The sequence below is a fragment of the Lytechinus variegatus genome, chromosome 3, assembly GCF_018143015.1.
Source record: "Lytechinus variegatus isolate NC3 chromosome 3, Lvar_3.0, whole genome shotgun sequence".
NCBI lineage: Eukaryota > Metazoa > Echinodermata > Echinoidea > Temnopleuroida > Toxopneustidae > Lytechinus > Lytechinus variegatus.
The window spans coordinates 59,699,467-59,713,554 of NC_054742.1; the positions used below are offsets into that span (position 1 = coordinate 59,699,467).

The window sequence follows — 14,088 nt, forward strand, 5'->3', positions numbered from 1 at the left end:
ACTTATGTGAATAATATGTCTCTCTTATAGTGAAATAAGTTGTAGCAATAAATATCTAATGCACTAAATTAGTTGTTAATCCAATTTTTCTAGTTCTTGGAGGAAAAATTTGAATAAACCTAATATCATATAATAAAATACAAAAGAACAAGTGAAGATGTGACATCATCAGCCCGCCTAATGAATATTCATGACGACTGTTTTCAAAAAATATTGCTAAACTTTAAAATTCAATAACTTTATTATTTGTTATCCGATTTTGATGAAATTTTCGGCACTTTGCTCAGTGAATTCTACTCTATTTATTAAGCTATAAATACTTTCAGCCCGGGCCATCCCTTTAATAAAGGGGGGATTTCACTGAGAAGCGAATGATTGCAAATTTGGGATTTCATGATAGGGCTGTTTATAAGTTCAGATAGACTTTGAGACAACTGGTGATCCCTTATTGTGGTAAATGATATTCACCATTAAATGTTCATTGGTGATTATTTAGCACGTAAGAAAGGTTCACCAGTCATTCTTAAAGTCGCTCTTAACTTATGAACAGCTTTATGAAACACCCACCAGGGTTCATAAAAGATTACAAGAAAGTTCTTTAACGTTTTTCATTGTTGCAAACTGTTTTTTTCATTGCAAAGAAATTTTGAACATGTTCAAAATTTCTTTGTCTTTACAATGGTAATAAGATAGCCTGGCTGAAGTTCTTTTTGATTTTCCAATATACTGGTGATCAGTTGGCTCCTGTATAAATTCAACCCACTGATAAATAATTCAGTATCAAATGTTTACAAACATATTTTTTCCATTTTGAAGCAGTTCGCAAATAGATTTTGATGTCATTAACAAACATTTGCATGAGTTTGCATCACTCATCAGTAAAGTTGGAGAATCTCAGATTCCCAACATTTAAAAGCATTCACTGCTCAGTGAGATACCCCCTCAAGTATTTCTCTCCATGACCAAGTCTGCAGGTGGAGTGAAGTTGTATCCCTCTGATAACGTAATCCTGGCTTGTTTGTACAAACCAATGTCTCCTTCCTGTTGGGCAAAATCTTCAGGTAGAAAATAGGTGCATCCCTCTGATGAAGGTCATCCTGGCTTGTTTATGTCACCTTCTAGCTGGGCCAAGACTGTTGAAAGAAGTTGCATCTCGCTGATCACGTCATCCTGGCTTGTTTATGTCTCCTTCAAGCTGGGACAAGACTGCAGGTTGAAAGAAGTCGCATCCCTCTGATCATGTCATCCTGGCTTGTTTATGTCTCCTTCAAGTTCGGCCAAGACTGCAGGTTGAACGAAGTTGGATCCTGGGGTTGAGGTGCGAGGTATGCCCCCATGGTGCTTTGTTGCCAGAGAGTGCACTGTGCTGAAGATTTAGCAGATGAGGTGGCAGCGTTGCAGATTGGCACCTAACAGAAGGATTAATGATTTAAAGAAAATGGACACATTATCAGCACTGAGAAATTTCCTTATAAAATATTTGATATATGGAGAAAGAGTTGATACATTGGATCAGTTTTTCTCTAATAATACTACTAATAATAAAGTTGTGGATTTTTCAAATACATACAAATTGAAGTTTTTCAAAAACAAGTGGAATGCCTCTGGCGGTCTCACCTGCATCACACGATTCAATATAGCAGTAGTGATGACTTTGAAAACTAAAATAACAACAAAACCATATTTTATATTATCAGTATTTGCACAAGCTTTCAGGAGGGAAATGAATTCCAGTGACCAGTTGACAGACCTAATATTTTCATTTGAAACACTTTTCTTGCAAACTACATGTAGTTTTTATTTTTCTTCTAAAAACACCATAACTCCTTACCTATTGTAAATGAGTAGTGCTCTCTTCTGTCTTCTTGTTCATATTGGCGTGACAACAATGACTGAATCTGAGATCTGTGGTCGAATCCGAGGTTGACGCCGATGATGACGTCATATGAACATTCAAAATGATGCCTTGATCAAAAAGACCTTGCCTCATGCTCTGTGGACTCTTCATATTACCTATTCAAAGGAATGAGACAAGATAATGTAGTGATAAATGGAGTTCTTGAAGCAGCCTAGTACACTGAAAATAAATATTAACTGCCTGGAACAAACATGGTCAATCTGAAAATCCTCACAACAGGGAAAAACAATTATAAACACTCTTTTTTAAAGAAAAGAAAAACAAGAAGAATGGTTGAATATGATAAACAAAATTTTCAAGTGTGAAATTTGATGGTAACTTCTCCATTTACTTTAGAAACAGCAAACTTTATGTCTGTAATGTATTTGCAAAATGACAAACAGTTGCACACTTACCTCCTGCCAGGGCACTGCCGGTGACAAAGGTTGGTGTGGTGGTCAGAAGACTTCTGATGTCCTTCCTGATGTAGATCTTGTCGGTTGATGCAGCGCAGTTTCCTTGGGGCTTATTCCTTGTCTTCAAGGGAGACATCTCACATTGTACAGCTGCTTGGGGTGAGAGAAGGAGCTGATGTACTTATGGTTGTCAAGATAGGAAATTTCATTACAATACTTTTTTGGCATAAGGTAGAGAATTTTGTCGCCGTTTGGGGACAAGCCCTCATACCTCAATTTTGAGGGAAATCCTTTTTTTGTTACTTGATAATCTATCAAGTGATTTCCAGTCTGATTTTAGATTTGACTCTAAGAAGCTCTATATCCAATGAGAAAATGAAGCCAACAGGCCATGTCAAGAGGAAGATTATTCTGTTGGATGCATTAGGTCAGTGTTGCTGTTGGAGCACAAAACTATTTTGCCTTCCAGTCTCCATCAAATATTCGATTCGACAAAATTGGTCCAACTTGTATCACTGACAGCTAATAACACGTGAGACTTGCCCTAATACCAGTTTCATTCACATTATGGTGTTGTGCCGGTGTACATAATAAAAAGGATGAACATGATACATGTATCAGAGGTACTTATGTTTGATAATACTACCAGTGGATAAGAAATAAATCTACATGTAACATTTTCTATCTGACCAGAAAAGGGTATGTCGATAGGATCAAGGAAGTTGTAAATTTAGTAAAACCTGAAACCTTAAAACACAAAACTGGGCTTTATTACAAAGTGGTCTTTTCGACTCAGGCCTATTCCTATGATTAAAAGAGTCGTGGGACAGGGAAGAAATTGAATTTTAAACTTGTCTGGGAAAGATGCCTACACTAGCTAGCAGTAATTTTATCATTAAAAAGAAACACGAACCTGAGCTTTTTCTCCAAAAACTAAGACAGGTTTGGCCATCATCTGAGCCTGGTTCATGCCCAAAGCAGCAGAGTATTTGATCAGATGTTCTTCTCTCAACTTCAACAGCCTCTTGACCATAGTGACTGTCATCCCCGTGGATGCTTGAACTTGTAACAACTTCTCCACAGTTTCATTGTTTTTAATCTGGACTGAACTCTTTGCATCTGGAAGATTAACATAGGGAAACACCCGTAATTTATAATGCTTCTCCAAAGAAGTAGCACCCCCATACAACAAAGCCCTGAAAATCAGCAGCTACGAAAGGAGAATCCAGTATGAAGAATGAAAATGTGAATGAAAGGGGCCTAGAGGAAGAAACAAGTGGAGAACCTTTGGCAGTCTCACCAGCATCAAGCGATTCAATACAGCAGCAGTACTGACTACCTGTATAAAATAATTATTCACAAAAAAACAAAGCACCATTCATATAATGATAAAATACTACGTTCATTGACAATAAATGACATTTGACCATGATCAGGTGACCCAACACTTGTCAGTGATACATGATTACCCTTATATCTACATTTTATAAACTATATCTATAAACTTTGAAAGAAATGACAGCAATCTAATAATTACATTGTACCTCCAAAATGGCCAAAGTTCAAAGACCTTTAATGACCTTTGACTTTGGTCATGTGACCTGAAACTCACATGAGATGTTCAGTGATACTTGATTAGTCTAATGTCCAAGATTCATGAATCAAATCCATTAACTTTCAAAGTTATGATGGTAATTCAACAGATACTGTACCCCAAACATGGCCAAAGCTCATTGACCTTTGTCATGTGATCTGAAATTTGCACAGGATGTTTGGTGACACTTGATTTCTCTTACTGTATGTCCAAGTTTTATGAACTAGACCAATAAACGCTAGAGGGTATTCATTTGTCTCGCAATCTACTATGGTCAACAAGGAAATTCGTGATCACTCTCGCAAAAAGTGTTCACTGGCTTTCTAGGAAATTCGTGATCACTCTCGCAAAAAGTGTTCACTAGCTTACAAGTTCACGAGCTTTCGAGTGCCGCTGCAACTCTTTATCAAGTGACACTAATATTCATCTGTTAACATTAAGTCCTATTCCTAACAATACTATGATCTTCATAAAAGATCAAGGATGCCTCATCTAGAGACCCCTGGTGACATATGTCTAAGTTACGAAGGCTCTCAGCCTTCTGCTCCAAAAATTCATCTTTATTAAGATATACCTGTAAGTAATAAATTCATAATGTCCAGATTCAAATAAACCATTCATCTCAAACCATTAATGTCACGGAAACTACCCTGGGTAAGGTTAGACGAGAAGCACGGTTGCATTCGAGACAGATGTCACTCTGCTCAACGACCTGGGCCGCGTCTCAATTGTTGCAGCTTATTTTCATTCAGCCACAGAAGAGTCTAAACACTCTACCAAAATATCAGTTCACCTTACCCAAGAATGGTTTCTTACAAGTGACCAATAATAAATAAGAATACATCAATACATAAACATCATCATTATCGATAACATAAATTCACTGACAATTGGCACATTTTAAAACCGACCAAAATTGGCACATTTTGATATTGACCAAAATTGGCACTTTTGAACTTGACCAAAATTGGCACCTTTGAAATCGACCAAAATTGGCACATATTGAACTTGTCTAAAATTGGCACTTTTTGAACTTGTCCAAAATTGACAATTTTTGAACTTGACCAAAATTGGCACATAAAAACTGACCAAGTATATTGGCATCTTTTCAACTTTGACAAAAATATTGGCATATAAAAACTGACCAAGTATTATTGGCATCTTTTCAACTTGAAAAAAATATCGGCATATAAAAACTGACCAAGTATATTGGCATCTTTTCAACTTGATGAAAACATCGGCATATAAAAACTAACTGACCAAGTATTATTGGCATCTTTTCAACTTGACGAAAATATCGGCATATAAAAACTAACTGACCAAGTATTATTGGCATCTTTTCAACTTGACGAAAATATCGGCATATGAAAACTGACCAAGTATTATTGGCATCTTTTCAACTTGACGAAAATATCGGCATATAAAAACTGACCAAGTATTATTGGCATCTTTTAAACTTGACAAATAATGGCACATCTTGAAATTTACCAAAAATACATTGGCAAATATTTCACACATTTATGGTTTAAAACAAAAACAAACATCTCTAATGCGCATACTGACGCACCATGAAAATTCGACTGAACGCAACATAGAATAAACATCTTTCCATAATGGCAAAATGAGAATATAGTATTACGCAACTTCAAACAACCTTTATGTGACCCAATTTCTCCTATAAAACTTTAAAAATAGAGAATCAAGATAATTAATTTGGAATCTCACATTCAGCAATCATTATGGTAAATATTCTTCTCATAAAATAGCAAATATTACTGGAGAAATAAAGATTAAATTACCTTGAAAGGTTTGCCCACTTGTCCGGAAAAATGTCTGTCAAAATGACGCTAATCTCGGTACTGTGCACAACAAATCTTTATCTGAATCAATGGTAATTTTTGTTATAAAAAGTAACTTTTATGGGGCAAGAAATGGAACGCGCATTTTATTGATTACGCAATTTAGGCGCGTTGCTAATGGTTTCTGACCAGAAGTAGCCATGACCAGTGCTACGTCACAATAGAAAGTACTAACTAAAAGACGCTACCAAAAATGGTGCATTATGACCTCACACTTTGTTTGTTACGTAAGTTTTGCTAGTTTATTTTTTTAGTGATTCCGTCACAATAATAAGAATATACTTAAAGGGGAAGTTCACCCTGACAAAAAGTTTATTGTAAAAATAGCAGAAAAAATAATAAAAAATATTGCCGAAGGTTTGAGAAAAATTCATCAAATAATTAAAAAGTTATTAGAATTTCAATTATTTGATTTGTGACGTCATATGCGAGCAGCATTCCTACATAGCGAATGGTAAAAAATCAATGAAATGTCATTTTCTCAGAAAATTGAAAATGGTTTTCACTGTAACTTTTGTACATGTATATCAATAGACAAATCATTTCACACCCGATCATGAAAAGAAACAAAATTAAGTCATCAGGAACCATACAAAATTTGAAATTCATACATTTTATATTACATAACACATGGGGCAGCTGCTCGTTTATGACGTCACAAATCCAAAATTTTGAACTCTAATAACTTTCTTACTCTTTAACGGATTTTCCTCAAACCTTCACCAATATTTTTCACTATTTTTTCTGCTATTTTTACAACAAAGTTTTCTTCAGGGTGAACTTCCCCTTTAATACAGATTGATGTGCACAATTGAACAAGAGGATTTTCAAGGAACATGACAAAGGGATGGAGAAAGGGGGAGAGAGAGAGGAGAAAAAGAACGATGTTGAGAAAGAGATTTAATTAAAAGAAAATAATATACCACTTATTAAAATTATACAAAAATATTGATCTAAAATCATATTCATGACCATTTTATAACAAGTCTATGACTATGAGGTGTTTTAAAACAGGTTATTAAAAAAAAAAACGGGTGTTTTCAAGCGCAATTTAAAACATGTTTTAAAACACACCGTTTTAAACGTGCCAACCACTCATTCAATGAACGACCGGCAACCCTGGGGCTGGGCACTCATTCAACGAACAAGGTTATGATATAACCTTGTTATCAGTTATATCTCCATGTGTGGCAAAAGAAGGGTGGTAATGTTTGGCTTATTTTCTCTTTTTCTTTGGGGCAAATGCCTGATTTTTTACACTGACAGTTCCCAATACACTTATTATTCATACAACTTGACTCTTATTTAAATTTGATTCTTTAAATCATTTTTTTCTTAATTAAAAACAGAGATCAAAAAAAGAAAATTTTCTTGCCATATTACTTTCCACCAATAGAGGGCGTACACAAAAATATGCCCAAAATTCAAGTTTTTGAGCAAGTGCTACTAGTACTAGTAGTGAATACAAAAATTATTCCCAAGTTACTAATGAAAAATAAATTGCAACTGTATGGAAATTAGTAATTTTGGTCACAAAAGTGATATTTTAATGATTTTTTAAAGTGTGTGCTCTGTACAACATTGGCATACCATGGCCATAGTCCTACCTGTAGATTCCCCACAGGCAGGGTGGTACTAGCAGTGAACAAGTCACCGTCAAGTGGGGCTGGGCCTGACCACTCATTCAATTTTCAGAAAGAAAGAAAGAAGTTCAAACTTAAAACTAAACAAAAATAAATCATCAAGATAACACAAATATATTTGTTTTAAATGAAATACTCTGAAAACATTTTTTTTTTAAATCACGAAATGGTCACAGCGTGCAGATCACGGAAACGTGTCATTCCCCGTACATTTACGTGAATAAGAAATCGTACGCGCGCCAGTCAACAAGCGCAGCCGACGTCATCACATGTCTCTCACTACTCACTGTATGGTATAGGGGGTCCTAAAGCTACGCACCACTCATCGCGCATGCAGTTTTCAATGGCAAATGCGCACTCTGTGTGTGGAACTGTGACTGCAGAGTGATGAACAATTCCTATTAATTTTTTTCTACAGAGGCTGCAGTAAATCTCTAAATGCAGAGAAAACCAACAACTGTTAGGAAGTTTGGAGTTATATTCGCTTTAATTTCATTTTATCCTATAATAATTTGAATATATTTTAGAAATTGAGGCACAGGAAATACTATTTTTTTGCATGATAAATCGAGTGCGTAGCTTTAGGACCCCTTCTACATCGGGCGGCGAAATCAAGAGGTGTTCGAAAAACACGACGGGATTTTCGTATTAGTGAGTTTTGTGATATTTTCTACTTGGCTAATGATCTTTAGAATGTTTGCCACAAATTAGTGAAATATAATTTGTTGAAATATTAAAATTGGGACAGTTTTTATTGTTTATAAACAAAGTGCGTAGCTTTAGGTCCCCCCATCATACTAGCAGCGTAACTTTGTCTTTGGGTTTTATTTTTTAAGAGTACTAAAATCGTACCTCCTCTGTTCCATGTTAACAGCAGCTGCAAGTTTCTGTTTCATATCGTCTAACTAGCACATCATGCTTAGTCATCTCTGCAATTCTGTCATTCTGTATCTAATTCTGAGACAAATTATCCGATCCGCTTTGTTTTTCGAATCAAATCTGCCGGCCAAATCAGCAACGCCACATGCACTAGAGGGCGCTTCGACATTGTCGTTTAAAGGGAAATTCAAGGCTATAAAGAAAGGTTTGTTGTGAAAATAAGCCTAGGCTACCTAGCAGAATAAAAATAATATATTGATGAAGATATGACGAAAATCCATTTCAGATTATAAAATTTATTAAAATCTTGGATTAGTGACGTCATTTACGAGCATCTGCCACATTATGACATTAAGTTATGCAAAATGCATAAATTTCATTTGTAATGTTTCGTGATGACTTTTTTTGAGCGGGTGTGAAATCATTTTAGTGAAGATACAATAAAAACCTTTTAAAATTTTCTGAGAAAATTACATTTCATTGATTTTTACCACACGGTATGCAGGAAGCTATTTGCATATAACGTCACAAATCAAATAAATTAAACTTTTTTTTTCATTCTTCGATCACTAGTTCGATATAGAATTTTCCTTCGGGCAATATTTTCATATTTTTTCTGCTGTTTTTACAATAAACTAATTTTGTCAAACAGGAGGGGGGGGGCGTTCATAAAAAGTAAATCAAAAGGATTTAATGTGGCTTACATATCCCGTTTTCAAGAACATTTTCAGGTCAACGTGATTCGAGTTATCATTTTTTACAGTGTACATATTAAAAAAAACGCCCTGGGAATCCACACACTTGACGGATTCAACTTTTCCAGCTTTTGCTAACTTTTGGGGATGGGGGTTCATCATCATTTTACTGAATAAAAGAAATGGCAGTCATTTCAACTTCAGCTTACCAGAAATGATAGGTAGTATACTGCATGCATTACCTTCTTCCTCGGCTCAATCTTCTTCTTAATCTTCTTCTCCTTCTTCTTTTTCTTCTCCAGAAGGAAAAACCAGTTCCACTGGACCCGTAGACCAGTATAATTTTAACTGGTAACTCTGGAAATTGGAACATCGGTTTACTGGTCTAAATGGTCATACTGGTCCAGTTAAAAATTAAACTGGTCTTGAAGTTGTGGAATTTTATACTGGTCTTGTTTCTGGTGGTTGTTACTGGTCTCACTGGTCTTCATACTAGTCTCACTGGTCTTCATTCTGGTCTATATCTGGTCCTTAAACTCGGTGGAACTGGTCCTCGTACTGGTCTTACTGGATCAGTTTATTACATGCATTTGGTTTTTTTATATACCATGCCGAGATGCCAAGTTCAAAGACCAGCTATGCGTGAGATTTTCTGTGAATCTGAGTGAGATCACAGACATTGTGTAAAATATGGGGATAGGCTGTGATAGTTGCGCGAGACAGAGATTTGAGGGGATGAACAATGAGTCCAAAATGCTTGTTTCTCACGCATAATACGTGACACTTGGTAGCTCTGACCATGGCCAGTGAAATGTGATAGAAAAGATGGTTAGTAAATTAATCTTTCTGCTGTTATTTTGAATGTGATGTATAAAATTACACATTTTCATTGTGAATTAGTTCACACAATTATTTTGAAGGTTTTCAAACAACAATGAGTGCTATTGCAAAGATATTCCATTATAAATCCTGATTTTTCTTTAAAAAAACAGGAAATATGCAAATGAGGTAAACCACGTGATCAGCATCATCAGAATTACTGGTATTACTGGTCTTGACCAGTTTAATTTCAAACATTGAATTACTTTAGACCAGTTGACTATAATATATCAGAGGAATACATCATGCTTTGATCTTAATCATAATTAGAGGAATTAATTATTTTTAATGATAATATCAATAATTGATAATTATGATAATAGTAATAATAATAATTACAATATCAATAACAATAATGACAGTAATAAGAATGATTACAAGAATGATCGTAATAATAATAATTGTGATAATCATAAGAGCAATGATAATAACAATGATAAATGATAACGATAACTTTTTCTGAATTGCAAGATTCATTTTTCATAATTTGTTAAATGATCTGACTTGAGAGTTATTTATTGGACCAATAACCAGAATGCAATTGTTTGCTGGTCTCCAGTTAAAAATCAACTGGTCCAGTAAACATATACTGGAAACCAGTAAAAATCTACTGGAAACCATTATTGGACCAGTAACACCAGTTTAATGAAAAACAGTTTAACTGGTATTACTAATTACTTCAACTGGAATGCAATTGTTGGAACTGGTCTCCAGTTGATTTTTACTGGTCCAGTTAAAAATCAACTGGTCCAGTAAACATATACTGGAAACCAGTAAAAATCTACTGGAAACCATTATTGGACCAGTAACACCAGTTTAGTGAAAAACAGTTTAACTGGTATTACTAATTACTTCAACTGGAATGCAATTGTGGAACTGGTCTCCAGTTGATTTTTACTGGTCCAGTTAAAAATCAACTGGCCCAGTAAAAATACTGGAAACCAGTAAAATTATACTGGAAACCAGTAAAAAAAAAATACTGGTCTGTTTTTTCCTTCTGGGCTTCTTCTTCTTCTTCTCCTCCTCCTCCTTCTTCTTCTTAGCTTCTTCTTCCTCTCGTTCTTTTTTCTTCTTGTAAACTTGTACCGACCGGCCTTGTACGTATATCACCACAAGCGCGCATCTTAATGATGGTCAGAAAACTAAAACCTTTGCAATACGCCTTAGAACCTTCCAGAGGGAAGTTGAATAGAAAGCCTATAGATGATGAAAATTGCCAAAACACATCTTCAAAGTCTTTATTCTCAAAATAATAAATCATTGTAAAAATAGCTCATCAGTGATTTTTTTTCAAAATTTAACTTTTCCCATATAAAACACGCGTTAGGTAATACGATACCATTCAAGTGATAGTTCACACGCGAAGAGGGGTCCGATTGGCAGCTGATATTGTATGTAAAAAATCGGCAAATGTTTTACATATTTATATTTCGTAGGTATTTGTGTATTTATGGTAAATGTTTGCAAAATTTTATTTGAGAATATTGTGTTTGATCATGATTGAATTCAAGAAAAATGTTCAGTACCATATTTTTATTTATTTCTGATAACAACTCCTGTTATTTTTCAAAGTTTATACAAATAGACCTATAGTTTTACTTTTGTCGCAATAGGCCTATACATGTCGAGGACACTACTTGAAATAAGCTTTTATATATTTCGTGGGTCATATACACGGGGACCGACAATGACTTGCCAAATATATCAATAAAATCAATCATCTCGCTGATCTCAAGGCTTAATTCGTCTATATTGCCAGCTCGTCCACTCTCCAATAGTCTACTTTATTTAGTCTAATGCCCGAGTTCTGTGCATCAACATTTCGTCTAATTAAATTTAATTGGTCCCATGGGGTCCATCTTTAATTTTTATAATCATCTCTTCATCACATTCGTCTATGACCATTTCGTCTCATGACTAGTTGGTCTAATATCAATTTTCAGTCATTTTTGCACAATTAACATTTAGTCCATAGACCAAATGGTATATGGACTAAATGGTATGATTGGACCAACTGGTAATATTAGACGAAACGGCAATTAGACCATTATGGATAGTGGGCGATTGATATATACCAGTATAGACGAGGCATTAAAACGTGGCCCTGTGAGCATGTATTTGTAATTATGAACAGGACGGTAGAGAATATAATACAGATTTTTATTTTAGGACACTTATTTCGTTATCACCAACTAGAAAAAAAAAAGCAAAACGTGTTTCCGCCCGGGCTCGAACCGGGACCTTGAGTGTGTTAGACTCACGTGATAACCGCTACACTACGGAAACTGCCACGTACTGCAGAGATGAATTTTAAAATATAAAGAAAAGATCGTAATTAATAGAGCGCCATCATGTGACGCATGATAATCAATGTTTAGTCTTCCACGTGTAGTCTGCTACAACGAATTGTTAACTATTTGTATTTCTGTGGTCTGCTAGCGCACAGTCTCATATTTGACACTTGAAATGTATTTGATACTGGTGGAGGCAAAACTTCAAATAAAAATCCAATGACCCAGAGGCGATTTTTCGTTCTGTTCATGGAGACACAGTGTGTGTGTATGTATTTGAGTTTTGTCAGACGTGTATCAATCAGATATGATTATTTACTTCTTGGACCGACCTTTAAGACGTGATCACCAGCCGGGCTCGAACCTCGAAAACCTCTGCATCAATTTATTGTAAATTCCCCACAGCTTGGATTGCAGGCGCACGCCACAACGCCCAGATGAAGCACATGTGGACGTATATAAAAATGGAAGTTCACACTGACAAAAAGTTCATTATAAGCAGAAAAAATAGTATATTGGCGAATTAAGGTTTGGGGAAATTGAAAGAGGCCTAACGTTTTGATTATTTGATTTGTGACCGTTATATGCAAGCAGCTTTCCAGTATCGTATGGTAAAAATCAATGAAATAAATTAATGACAATCAATGAAAAAATATAATGTTTTTCATTGTACTTTCGCTAAAAAGATTTCACACTCGCTCGAAAAAAAATGGCCTAACTCATGAACCAATTTAAAACAAGATTACATAACATTTGCTGGGGCCGCTGCTTGTTTATGAGATAAAAAAAACTTGACATTCTAATAATACGTTCTTAATCTTTAATGGATTTTCCTCAAATCTTCATCCAAAATATTTATTCGGCTATTTTACAACAAAGTTTTATTTTTTGTTTTGTAATTATACTTATAAATCATTCAGTTTAAAATCAAAGTGTGTACGATACATTGTAAAATATAACAATGCAATATTAAGAAAACTGTTCACTGAAGTCAAATAATTATCAATTTTTATAATTCAAATAATCGTACAAAATGTCATGTTTAACATATTCATATTCAGTAAAAAAAAAACATTTATAACCAATATAAATTCACAAAATCATACAAAATATGCAGAAAATTTATTGCTCAACATTGATTAAACTGAATGAAATTAACACTAAAAAAAGCGGAAAGGGTTCGAGTGCTCACCCCCCCCCACACACACACATGCACAGACAAGACACAAAACAATACCCGGGAAGGTATATCGATCAGATCGATCAGAGCACCCTCTCGCATATTGGCCCCTGGTATATGGCTGCCACGGGGTGCCAATTGGCTCGGTCAATAAATCCACATAAAACAAAGTTAAGCAAAATGTAACCATATATACTGATATATAACCAATGTAAAGCTTGCATGTGTAATGATTTATATACTATGATAATATATGGGATCATGATATAATTTATGATGAAATATTACATTCATACAGTTTGTTTTGCCTAGGTTCGCCAAACATTGCAGTTTTGTTGTCTCCATTCAACACTCAGCATGAAGGAGTGCATTTTCCATTGGGGTTCACTAATTTTCAGTTTAGCACCACTCCCGGGGCACCACTGTAGCATTTAAGTTATCGAACAAACAAAAATTGACATTGTTCGTGACTACACCAGTCACTGTCAATCCCGGAAGATTCCAGGTTCTGTCCGACAATACTACAAATTCCTCAGTTTAGTGTTTAATTATTTTAGCATTTTCTCAATTATAATTTTATGCAAGGCGGCACTGAAAGATTAGTGGCATGGACCCCTAAAATTTTCACGACCAACATGGAGGGTAAAGAGGAAAAAGGAGGGAAATTAAGGAAAAACTGAAATATGAGATTTTCTGAATAATTATGTTGTACTAAATCTAACACGAAACTGTATTTTTGTGAAAATTTGCCCCAT

The 14,088-nt window shown here is 35.0% G+C and overlaps 1 long non-coding RNA gene and 1 other non-coding gene across 2 annotated transcripts; both read right to left on the minus strand.

Annotated features, from left to right (window-relative positions):
* Positions 1-1,343: 1,343 nt before the first annotated feature.
* Positions 1,344-8,397, minus strand: LOC121411526. The gene is made up of 5 exons (XR_005969482.1): positions 8,262-8,397; positions 3,227-3,432; positions 2,314-2,463; positions 1,832-2,013; positions 1,344-1,409 (listed from the first exon to the last, which is right to left on the minus strand). It is a non-coding gene; the product is annotated as an uncharacterized LOC121411526 (long non-coding RNA).
* A 3,679-nt stretch (positions 8,398-12,076) lies between these two features.
* Positions 12,077-12,148, minus strand: TRNAV-AAC. Its single transcript has one exon. It is a non-coding gene; the product is annotated as a tRNA-Val (tRNA).
* Between the last annotated feature and the right edge of the window lie 1,940 nt (positions 12,149-14,088).